Consider the following 12,831-nt stretch of genomic DNA (forward strand, 5'->3'; position numbering starts at 1 on the left):
ATTTACTATCGAGTACTCACATGTCTGTTTAAGGTTAAAAAATTAGTAAATTGCATTCAAATGCATGCTAGTCACATTATTTTTTGCTAGACAATTATATTGCAGATAAGTAGGCATTGTGTTGCTGGACAATTGTTCAACTTATGAATAATTACAGGTAACCAAAAAATTTGGTTTCTCTGGTAGAGAACTATTTAGCAGAAAATGAAAATAGATTGCTAGTCTTTGCTTTCAGCTAGGACTAACATCCTTTGAGTTTTCTTCGATTTTCAAGACAAACTATTTCCACTGTTAAAAATTAAATAGATATAAGGTAGAGGGTAGGCAATATTTAGCTGGCTAGAGGCCAAGACTACTTTATGTAACCCAAAGTATAATCGTGAACAACTATAGCTTGTATTGAAACACTTTCATATAGGCAATGAAGCACATAAAGTTCCATCTTACGTTGCACATGCACATAATCAAAATGTTTGCTATTAAATAATTTAAGAATCAATACACATTTTAGCCTAGGAGACCATGACCATATACAACGATGAGAATAGAAAAATTATTTCCCAACTTAATATTCAACCTGAGTTTGATTTTATTGTTTATAATCTAGGAAACCATGGTAAGAAGGCCTATAGATCTGGAGGAGGAGCTTAGAATGATGGCTCAAGAAGTCCGTGGTTATGTGGAAGTTGTTCTGAATAGTCTTGCTGCAAAAGTTCACAAAGTAAGACATCCATGTGGATGACCACACAATACAACCATACAGAATCTCAGTGTTTATTCAGTCCATGATACTTGAATTGATGATTTGATGATTTGTAGGCTGTGGTGCTTTGTCAAGTTGAGAAAGCCAAGGATGAAATGCTGACCAAAGTTTATAGCTCAGACAGGTAAGGTTTAATGAAAACATTTGGTTAAGGTATGTCAATAATTAGTTTGATTATTTTCCCATTTCTGTATTTTGCCAGATTGATTTTAATTTTCACTTGAAATCAGGTCTCTTGGGACTTTACGAAAGTAGTGTTTTTTGTCATCCTCTGTAGGTGTAGTAGTCACCTGTTGATTGGAGCACTATACATTTGAGCTTTTGGGGTTCCTTTTCAACTTTTTGTTTAAAAAGGTCCTACATGGATTTAAACTTGGATCGATCCCAAGAGAACTTTTGACTTAACAATTATATTTTCTCATGTTGATATGTATGTAGTGTGGGCTCAGTAGCAACACCTTTTAACCTCAATATCAATGACAATGGAGCAACTATGATCCCTTTTTTGGTTCCTTTTTATTAGCACTCTGTTTTACTCGTTTATGTCTCTTTATTTTGAATTTTAATTTAATTTAATTTTGAATTTATAGACAGACTATGTTATTGGTTGTTTTGATCAATATTGGTTTGCTTTTCTTGCTTCTGTTGGTATTTTCCTCGTTGAATTGGCGAGGGTTCTATATTTTTCCACTTATATTTATTTGAATTTTAATTTAGTTTAATTTTTTATTTATAGACAGATTCTGTTATTCGTTTTTTTGATCAATACTGGTTTTCTTTTCCTATTTTTGTTGGCATTTTCCTGATCGAATTGGCAAGGGTTCCGTGTTTTTCCACTTCTATTTATTTGTTTCCTTCTTATTTACTGATTGGGATTTTGTTTGTTGCAATTATCATGGGAAATGTGAAGTTATCATGTTTGATGTTACTGCACGATTGACTTACAAGAATGTCCCAACGTGGCACAGAGATCCTTGCGGGTATCTCTTTTGTAAAGGGGTTGGATCTCTAAGTAGAAATGAAGGTTCCTTAATTGTGTGGTGGCACAACTTCCTAAACTGATTAGCTGAATATCTTTGTGAATTTCAGGATGTGTGAGAACATTCCTATTGTTCTTTGTGGAAACAAAGTTGATGTGTAGAATAGGCAAGTGAAAGCTAAGCAAGTTACTTTTCATAGAAAGAAGAATCTTCAGTACTATGAGATATCTACAAAAAGTAAGTACAACTTTAAGAAGCCATTCCTATACTTGGCATGGAAGCTCTCAGTGTGAGCCTTTAATCTAGTTTTTGATGCTCCCTAATATGAATGTTATATTAAAAAAATTGCATTGATTCTATAATGGGTTATTTTTATAGGGATCCAAACCTTCATTTTGTGGAGTCATCTGCTCTTGCTCCTCCTGAGGTTCAGATAGACCTTGCAACCCAGCAGCAGTAAGTAGAATGCTATTTTCTTATTATTTTTTGTTAACTTTTATTGAAATAATTTGTTCCATTTCTAAAAGTTTGAAACTTTGGCTCAAGTACGAGGCAAAACTTGTAGCAGTTGCGGCCCAACCCCTTCCAGATGACGATGATGATGGTTTTGAATAGCTTTGTTAAGATGCTTTTGCATATTTAGGAATTGGTGGATTCAATTAGTTTTGTATCATTGGAGTTTGCTCTTGAGTTCTGACATTTAATTCTGATTTGTATTTGGGGCTTAGAATAGCATTATCGCATCTCTCTATATGTGATTTGGGTACTATGCAGATGTTTTCATCAGTGGAGTTGGCTAAGCTATCTTAGTTCAACTCCATTACAAAGATATTTTTATATGCTAAGACAATTTTTTTTGTTATATACTCTTGCACACTTTTCACAAGAATTTTTTGTACTCTTCAAATATTTCAAGAATGCTCAAGTGCCTTTTGTTGTCTACTGTCAGGGGAAATGCTAGTTTGGATGATTGTTGCTTGTAATATATTATGGCTTGTTAAAACTTTCTCTGAAAATTCTAGCTATGTCTGAGGATTTCTTTTAATTCTGAAATTGGTTTACATAAAGCTTGTACAATGAACAGTTTACCTGCTAGACTATCGGAATAAATGATATTATAAAGTAAGCGCTAATACCTTGTATACGGGCCAAATCCTCCCTTTGCAATATTGTTTTCATTCGGGACACTTTATGTTGCAACTGTCAATGTTTCCGTGGTAAAAACTATTGGTTGACCCTATGTATAACCTCTGTTTCCATTCGGGGTTCTACAGATTGCAATTTCTGCAATGTGAACTTGCAATTTCTAACTTCAATTAGAAGTTGTGCAACATCCATATGGAAAAAAGATTGTATTCACAATAACATCAAGAGGAAAGAAATATGCATGTCCTCTAGAATGGATCTTCACACTGAGACTAATGCTAATGTGTTATAGGGAAAAGTGTCTATTTATAACTGCTCTATCCCACTAAGGTGTGACAGCTGCCTTAGAAACAAACAAAGAAAAACTACTTTTGTATTTCCTTTATGAATTATAGATAGAGAGGAATAGAAAGAACCAACCTGTGTCTTGCGCTAATCCTTTGATCCAATCCCTCTCTTCTTTGATAATCTCCAGCTACCTGCTCTCTTGCATGCCCAACTTCACAAAGTACCTGTAAGATCACAGAAGAAGAGCACTATACAAAGACATGGATCTATATTCATAAATAACTTAGGATCAGATTTAAGTTAACCATACAAATGTAACAAGCATCAATGATACAAAAGCATGGAGGAGAACTCAAATAGTTTTTATTGATAAACAAGAAAAGATCCAGGAGGAGTTACAGCTAGTGGTTCCGACCCAGCATCAACCTCCCAGCAAAGAAGCCCCTCTTCACCTCAAACAAAGCATAAATCACCCAACAATCTGATGTTTGTCTCTGGAAACCAACAGCAATTCCTTACAATATGCAAAATTCCAGCCTCTGGATCTCTGGGATGAGGGATCCATATATAGATATCTGTAAGGAGGATGAGTCAGCTTGTGATTTGATTAGTGTCTTCTCTCTGTCAGTTCTTGCTTCCACTTGGAGACTGAGGGCCTCTTACTCATCCTTGGTCGAATTCAGTGAGACAAGTGTCACAGGAGAAGATTCTGGAAGCTTCCTTTGCCTCTCCACCTCGCGGAATGACACTGCCATTTGTCATTTCTCGCCCATCGCACCCTACAGAAGGGAGTTTTGAAATGCAACGCACCCTCATAGTGTATTTAGGTGCAATGCAACGCACTTAGCCAGTGGAGCAGCTGAAATGATCCTGTTTTGACCAATTCTGAGCAGTTTCTGGTGGAGAACTTCTGGGAGAAGCCGTAATTTGTTGACCTTGTTCCTTTAGGGGTTAGAACAACACTTTTAGGGACTTAGGAGCCCTTGGTTTATGGACATTTCATGCTTGGAGTTGTAGGGCACAAAAATGTCTATAACAGTTGCCCCCTAAAGTATGAGGCTGTTAACCTTTTGGTGTCGGGTGAAATGCTTTATTATGAGGATCCGAAGTTCTTTCAATGCTGGGAGGAGACCTGTAATAAGATACAATACAATACATTATCTTCATACTGTTTTCATGATCTAGCTGAGGCGGGCATTCCCATGCTCAGCTTTATAAATTCATTTTCATGTACATAGGACAAACAATCGTCTGAGTGTAGACTGATGATTCTGATAGAGCCATCATCCTTTTGGTAGGATGATTATCTGTGCTGCAATGCTGTACATTTAATGTCTTTATTTCCCTGAATATATATCGCAGCCCGGATGGATGAAACTAGATCCGGGGTCTTCAATCTCGTCCGATCTTCACTCGAAGTACAAGTCGATCCATGTGAGAAATGTTTTGAAGTCGAACATGGAAAGACATCGCTTGATTACCAGTCAATGATGTAAAATGTTAACAAGCGCGAGAGGAATCACCGATAATGATAATGATCCTCAAGGTACTGCAGTACAATTCACGTGGTGTGAATAAAGGACTTGGCGTCGAACACCACGCAAAATCTTTCAGTCGAAGGCCATTGATGTAAACCTGTCGCCGGAAGTGAGAAACTTGCCATTGAGGCATGCAAGCTTCAAAGTACTAAATGGGGTGTTCCTAGATCAACTTCTTGGATAATGAGCTGATGTCGACAAGAAGTGATCCGTGACAGGAGGGCCTTAATGAATCCCACATCAATGACACGGAACAGAGCAAATGATTTTGATGGAGGTGAAAACGATCTGATGATATAAGGTTCAGGGTGGTGGTCATGAAAGAATGGAGTATAATGTATGGTAGTGGGTGAGACACAGGTGACTTCTCTGGATGACTTCTCTTGAACATATCGGCGACACTGATGTGATGGATTGGTAGCATTAACCCCAAATGTGGATGGTATGGCGTGACCATGGTGATGTGACCGGTGAATGAAACAACCCAACCCGACTCGGACACGGAGTGGAAGTGTCATGTTCAAGAGCGACTTGCTACCAACAAAGTTTCTTTGAGTTTTCTTCCCAATTTTTCCCCAGTCATTGCTGACCAGTACCTCTTTATTTTTGTCAAGCTTGAGGAGGATAACATATGCATGTTCTATAATTTTCCCTTCGGGCAAACCCATCGCTATGTTTTAACGAGCCTAGCGATAGTGAAATTCGTTCTCGTCTAAAGACAAGTTTGTCGCTATTAATCTTTTTAACGAGTTTAACGACAAAGATAACTCGGTCCTTTTCAATTTTAGAGAGTCTGAAAAGGAACGTAAAGGTAACTCCAAAATTCCTTTTTCGTCATCTAATCCCTTAAGTCCGAAAAAGTATAAAACAATACAAAAGGGATGAATTTTCGATAGTTTTAACGAGCCGAGCAAAACAAGCGCTCGATCTTTTTGTGTAATAATCCCTCAGGTCCAAAAAGATTAAAATCTAGAGGAGGGATAGCACTTCCTGTCCCTTTAACGAGCTGGAGAGGCCAATGGCTCGACAATCTTTTCATATTTTACGAGTCTGTTGAAAAGAGCTTAAAGGAGACTCGTCTTTTGAGGAACGAGTGATAAAACGGGTAGCAGCTGATTCCAGGTAAGGTTTGGAATTTTCCAATCACGGCAGTGTCACAAGGATGGCTAGTGAAATCACTCTTCGCAGCTGTTCCTCAAAATGGGTAAACAATCAAATGGAGGTGAATGATCGGCCAATGAAAAGTGGAGGTGACGGTGCAAACACGACCAAGGCTTTAACGGCTGAAGTACTACATTCACAATGGTTATTTACCGGGGAATAGTTCATTTTTTAATGAGCTTAAACGCGGGTGGAAACATTTGCTCATGTCTTATGTTTATTTTTTAACGAGCTTGAACTATGTGGTAAAACTGCTCGATGCGAGTTTATTTTTTAACGAGCTTGAACCTTGCGGTAATACTGCTCGATTAATCCAGTCTTGTGATAAGAATGTCTCATATAAAAACGACAACTTTTAGAGTTTTGCCCCACATCCTTTCTTTATGCAAGTTAGGAAATGACCAATCCAAAAAATAGATAAATGATCGCTCTTTGCTTGCACTCCAAAAGGTTTGCATGCCCCCAGGTATAAAACAGAGTTTCAAGGTTACCCCTTCTTTATTCCGTTAAAACATTTGTTTTACCGAGAGAGGCCTACCTCTTACAGGTTACCCAAAGATTGTTCTATTCACAGCGCAAACAAAACACCTCTTCGGCGATGTCTACCGAGATAAACAAAGGTGAGCGGCGGTGCTCGCCAACTCTCATAACTTTGACAAGAGAATCTTGTTCCAGTCCAACTCCCTCTTCCAATCACGGACGGGAGTACGGAGGTCATATTCTCTCGCGGAAACCTACCCTATACCCAAAGTTTTCTTGCCGAAGCAGACCAGGGTGCATGCCCCCTGGGATTCAGTCATATCCCTCCGAATCACTCGCGCTCATCGGGAGGACGGACTGGAGATTGAGACATTTCTTGCGTGAAAAGACCATTCAGGGATGGTATATGACTATTTGCTATGCGTGATCTGGGAAATGAAAGCTGGTCTACGAGCTTGACCACTCTTCCTTCATGCGGAAAACACATCACTCTAAAAAGTGATGAGACGATGGCTCTCATGCAATAAATATAGTCTCGTCCAAAGAGTAGATTGTAATCCAGGGGTCCTTGAACTACCATCACGTTCATGTGAACGGTTTTCCCTCTCAATTTTATGGGCAAATCGGGAAGGATCCCTAACGGTCGACTGGTTACTTTATCAAAACCCGTCAGATTTCTCATCTCAGGCAAAAGCGGTGGCGAACCAAGCGCTTTCCAAGCAGTTGAGGAAAGGATACTCACAGAAGCCCCCTCATCTATGATGGTACCAGCCATAACTATTCTATATATTTGAGCAATAATTCGGAATGGTACACTAGCTGGTAAACGGGGTCTGCCTAGTTGATTCCAGTCGAAGGAGACAACTAGGTTGCTTGGAGGTGGGACCGAATAGACGGCCGGGTACGACTCTGACGAACTTCCTTCCTGCGGTAAAGGAACGGGTAAATTGCCCCCATGTTCGTTGGAGTCTGTGCTTATGAAAAGAATTTGGACGGTGTCATCCTTGTTCTCTTCAGTGATTGTATCATCCAAAGATGGAACCTCTGAAGGCAAGACCGGGTCAACTGCCGCCTCGACCTTTTGACTTTCGTCTGGTATGGATTCAGATGGTTCATCTTCAATGACAGATGCTTCAGTCGACCACCTGAGCGGGTCAGCCGGATTTTCAACTAGTGACGGACTCGGTAAGAGTTTTTTATATCCAGGAGGAAGTCGTAACGGTGGAACCGGATGATCATCCAAAACTCTTTTAGCTTCGTCTAAGAAGGGACAACGGTGGACGGCATGATCGCCTTCACACAGTTTACAAGGAAATTTATATTTTCCTTTTTGTCTTGGGGCTTCACTTTCACTAGTTGACGGTGTGTTTTCAACATGATCATCAGAGGTTGACGACACCGGGTTGTGCAAACGAGGAGACCAGTCCCTTAAGATCCGAGGGATGCAGGGACAATCTCTGTGAAAGTGGTCTCCTTTGCAAATGACACATGGCGATTTAGGCCTGGTCGGTGCAGTGTGTGGATTTTCGTTAGACGACACTCGTTTGCCCCCATTCGCTTTTGGCTCCTTCTTCTTCTTCTCTTTCTCCTTCTTTTCCTTCTTCTCCTTAGGAACTTGACTTTTGGCTTTACCAGCCCCATCAAGCGAAGAGGAAGGAGGAGAGGAAGAATTAGAGTAGAAGATTGGTGGGTAACTCTGGACTCGTCTAATTGCTGATTCGATTGTTCAAGAATAGTGGTGTTCTGAACGGCAGAGGTTGAGAAGAGCCATACAGGCAAACCAATTGTCAGTCCTGGAAGCGACAATGTGGCCATATGGGGTGCACCAACATCTCCCCAAGAGGGGAAGGGACTAGGATTTCCTCCAAGGGGAATTCCTTGGTTGCTGGACTCCATTTTCTCAACCCAAGATCAACGTAGGAAAGGGGTAATGAATATTCTGTTTAAAATAAATTTTAGATGCTTTGACACAACTTGTTTTTTCAGTTTTTAAGAGTCGAGAAAAAACAAAAGATGACTCTAGTTGCCTTCAATTTTTAATGAGCCTGAAGTGACAAGTGCTCAGATGGACCTTTTCCATTAAGGAGTCTGAAAAGGAATGAAAGGGACTACTCTGGAGATCTAGGTAGAGGGAGTACCAAACCAATCGCAAAACTGCAGAATACTTTTTACGGTACGGCAGTCAATCTTCCCGAATGCTGTGTTCAGTGCATTGCGATCAATAGGGCGGCAGACACGGCTTCCTAAGGATAAAGGATTTAAGCCTATAGGGGTCTCCCAAAATATACTCGACGGTACGTGGGAGCACAAGTCCGTACTGGCACTTATCGTCTCAAAGTGGAGGAATCACCCAACCATCAGTGAGGACAACAGTTACCAGGCTTTACGACGCCGGAATACGTCTCTAGCCTAGACCTCTAAATGTTGTGCGTTAAGTTCCAAAGCGTTGTTAGATTCATTGAATTTATTTTAAGTTGATCTTGTTTATGAAGTTTGCCTTTCGGGTTCACCACGAGATGTAGATGTAATTCCTAAAATGCAATCTAAAGATGATAAACAAATTTTTTATCTCTTTTGTGCAATGAAAATCCTAGCTACTAGGGGAAAAGAAAGACAGAATCTTTTCACAAAGAGCAAAGAGCACACTGTAAATGCACTTTCCTAAATCAAGCCAAATAGACTGTCTATATGCAAATGCACATGCATGTATTTGTTTTCGACTTTCTTAGTATTGATGCTAAAAAGAAAGTTGATGTACAAATCTGAATTTCTTTTCAAGCGACAAATATAAACAAGCTCTTTTTCGAAATAAAAAACAGAGATGATTACGACACCTTACGATTTTGAAATGAACACTCGTTCTTGACACTAGAAAATTACAAATTCAAACCAAAGGAAATAGTAACAGTATAATCGACCATCAACAACAATCAAACTTTCTCCTATGATCGAAATCGACACTTGCGAAAAATTCAAATCAAAGGACGACAGTACGACTATTCTACTTTTGCAAAGGAAAACTGTAAACGACTCAACAAACACATAAAAACATCTACAGTTCTTTTGTACAAAGGAGGCAGAGTAACAGCAAGGAAAAGAAGCTTCAAACAGACATATACTGATCACAGGCAGCAAAATTCAGGGATAGAACTGGAAAGAATGAAGCACAGGAACCACAGCTGCACAGAGCTAGTCTGACCAGCGCACCTGTAACACAGAGAATCTGAAATGCAGCGCAGGTTGCCCCTTCGGGAAGTGCATTGAAATTTAGGATCTCTGAACAGTACCTGCGCTGGGCTAGAAACGAGACTCTGTCCAGGTTCCGGGTCACAGTTTGCAGTTCAGTCCTTGGTTTTTGGCCGAGTAAAAAGAAATCAGTAACGCAACAATCAGGGGTAGATCTAAGGAGGATCTAAGAGCTATCACAAGGGAAATCAGATAGTTTTTGAATCAGCTGTTTAAATCATAAACAGATCCAGTGAATGGATTGAAGCAGCAGTTATCTACTTTGCATTTGTTATGGCAAATGCAGTTCGAAAGCTACTTATAAGTTTATGAAACAAACAACAAAGAATGATACACAAACAAACTAATTAGACATTCCCCAGCGGAGTCACCATTTTGTTACAGGGAAAAGTGTCTATTTAGAACTGCTCTATCCCACTAAGGTGTGACAGCTGCCTTAGAAACAAACAGAGAAAAACTACTTTTGTATTTCCTTTATGAATTATAGATAGAGGGGAATAGAAAGAACCAACCTGTGTCTTGTGCTAATCCTTTGATCCAATCCCTCTCTTCTTTGATAGTCTCCAACTACCTGCTCCCTTGCATGCCGAGCTTCACAAAGTACCTGTAAGATCATAGAAGAAGAGCACTATACAAAGACATGGATCTATATTCATAAATAACTTAGGATCAGATTTAAGTTAACCATACAAATGTAACAAGCATCAATGATACAAAAGCATGGAGGAGAACTCAAATAGTTTTTATTGATAAACAAGAAAAGATCCAGGAGGAGTTACAACCAGTGGTTCTGACCCAGCATCAACCTCCCAGCAAAGAAGCCCCTCTTCACCTCAAACAAAGCATAAATCACCCAACAATCTGATGTTTGTCTCTAGAAACCAACAACAATTCCTTACAATATGCAAAATTCCAGCCTCTGGATCTCTGGGATGAGGGATCCGTATATAGATATCTGTAAGGAGGATGAGTCAGCTTGTGACTTGATTAGTGTCTTCTCTCTGTCAGTTCTTGCTTCCACTTGGAGACTGAGGGCCTCTTACTCATCCTTGGTCGAATTCAGTGAGGCAAGTGTCACAGGAGAAGATTCTGGAAGCTTCCTTTGCCTCTCCACCTTGCGGAATGACACTGCCATTTGTCATTTCTCGCCCATCGCACCCTACAGAAGGGAGTTTTGAAATGCAATGCACCCTCACAGTGTATTTAGGTGCAATGCAATGCACTTATCCAGTGGAGCAGCTGAAATGATCCTGTTTTGACCAATTCTGAGCAGTTTCTGGTGGAGAACTTCTGGGAGAAGCTGTAATCTGTTGACCTTGTTCCTTTAGGGGTTAGAACAACACTTTTAGGGACTTAGGAGCCCTTGGTTTATGGACATTTCATGCTTGGAGTTGTAGGGCACAAAAATGTCTATAACATAATGGTGTTGAGAAACTACTGTGCAATGGAATAAACAATGCTGAGGTGTAGAACAAATATATTTTTCTTCCCTAGGAGCAACCCAACATGTCTCAGGTATATTTCTGCGAGAGCATTCCAATGGTGGATCCGAAACACTTGGATGGCCCTAGCAGAACCGCTGTCATACAACAAATCTAACGTGCATGTCAGGAGGATGGATTTTTCTAGGTACAACCTTCAATCTCCAATGTCCCAAGTTATGATTTTTTTTGCAGAAGGGATTGGATTCATGAGGCTTTGAATTTTGAATCTCATGATATTGCGATATAAACTATTTTGAAGATTTAAATTTTGAATTTTAATATTTGAATTTTGAATCTCATAATATCTCTCAATAAACTTCCAAAATCTCAATTATGAACATTAATTCTTAAAAAATTTCCTATTCAAATTCAGTATTAATATGGTTGAAGCTGCATGATATGATCAGATAGTGAACCATGGGGTACCAGAGAGGGTCATGAAAAACATGATGGGAATCGCCAAAGAATTCTTCGAAATGCCGATGGAAGATCGTGCATGCCTCTATTCAGAAGATCCAAAGCAACTGGCTCAGCTTGCTACAAGCTTCAATATTCACAAAGATGAAGTCCTTAACTGGAGGGACTATCTGAGAAACCCTTGTTTTGCATTACAGGAAGTCATCGACTGTTGGCCTAAAAAACTTGGAGCATATAGGTAGCCATTAAACCTTATGTCAACCATTAAAGCAACAATCATAACTCGTTTGGCTTAATATAATATTGAAGCTTTTGTTACAGGGAAATTGCAGGCAAGTACGCTGTGGAGGTGAGGGCACTGTGTTTAAGGCTGCTGGCTGCAATTTCTGAAGCTCTAGGACTCCATTCTGATTATTGGAATAATATTTTTGGTGAACACAGAGAGCTGTTACTTGTAAATTACTATCCACCATGCGCAAACCCAGATGTTACCCTTGCTTTAAGAAGCCATTCAGACGCAGGTGGCATCACTGTTCTAATGCAAGGCGATCTCAGCAGTTTGCAAGTACTTAAGGAAGTGGGTTGTTGTAGAACCCATTGCTAATGCCTTTTTTATCAAACGTAATAAGCGAGTCTTCCTCGGTTAAAATCAAAATAATCCATGGGCTACATAAGAAACCTCACAAGTTTTTGATAAGTGATCAGTTAAAGAATATTTCTGATGAGTCTGTTGAGAGTATTAATTTTCAACAATGATCAAAAATATTTTGAAAAAGAAGTTAAAATAATTGGGCGGGTATAAAAACGTTCCATTACAGACTGTTCAAGCGAAAGAATACTCACTCTATAATACTGTGTAATCCAGTTCTAGATACCATACTCACTCTATAATATTGCGTAATCCAGTTAAGCGATGAAGCTATATTTTTGATAACATGATTGAAGCATAAAACTAACCCATACCTGCCACCAATGAAATTCCTACAATCTTGTACAGTTGATAAGTGTGGCTATCAAGCCTGCCTGGGTATTCTTATGGGTATGTTGTCTGTCGAACACATAAAGGTATCACCATTTCATTAATTCGGCTCTCGATTGATTTCTGCATAAAGATTCGCATTGTCTAGATCTAAAGTTGTTTCCATTCAACAGTCTACAGATTCTTCTTTAACTATAGTAAAACTGGGAGATGGAACACTTATCAAAGCTAAGGTAGCATCTTAAATCCAAACTTCTGACTCCCATTTGAAGTAGTAAAACTTGGGTGTAAATTTAGTAATGAATTGAATCCCCTCTTGCTAAACAAAGGTAATATTAATAACCCACAT

The 12,831-nt window shown here is 39.4% G+C and overlaps 1 pseudogene; it reads left to right on the forward strand.

Annotated features, from left to right (window-relative positions):
- Window positions 1–11,108: 11,108 nt before the first annotated feature.
- On the forward strand, window positions 11,109–12,107 carry LOC149150895 (protein DMR6-LIKE OXYGENASE 1 pseudogene; annotated as a pseudogene).
- Window positions 12,108–12,831: the final 724 nt, after the last annotated feature.

The sequence above is a fragment of the Pinus tabuliformis genome, chromosome 9 (genome assembly GCF_031772625.1).
Source record: "Pinus tabuliformis cultivar Carrire ecotype Pingquan chromosome 9, CPIR1, whole genome shotgun sequence".
NCBI classification, from domain to species: Eukaryota; Viridiplantae; Streptophyta; class Pinopsida; order Pinales; family Pinaceae; genus Pinus; species Pinus tabuliformis.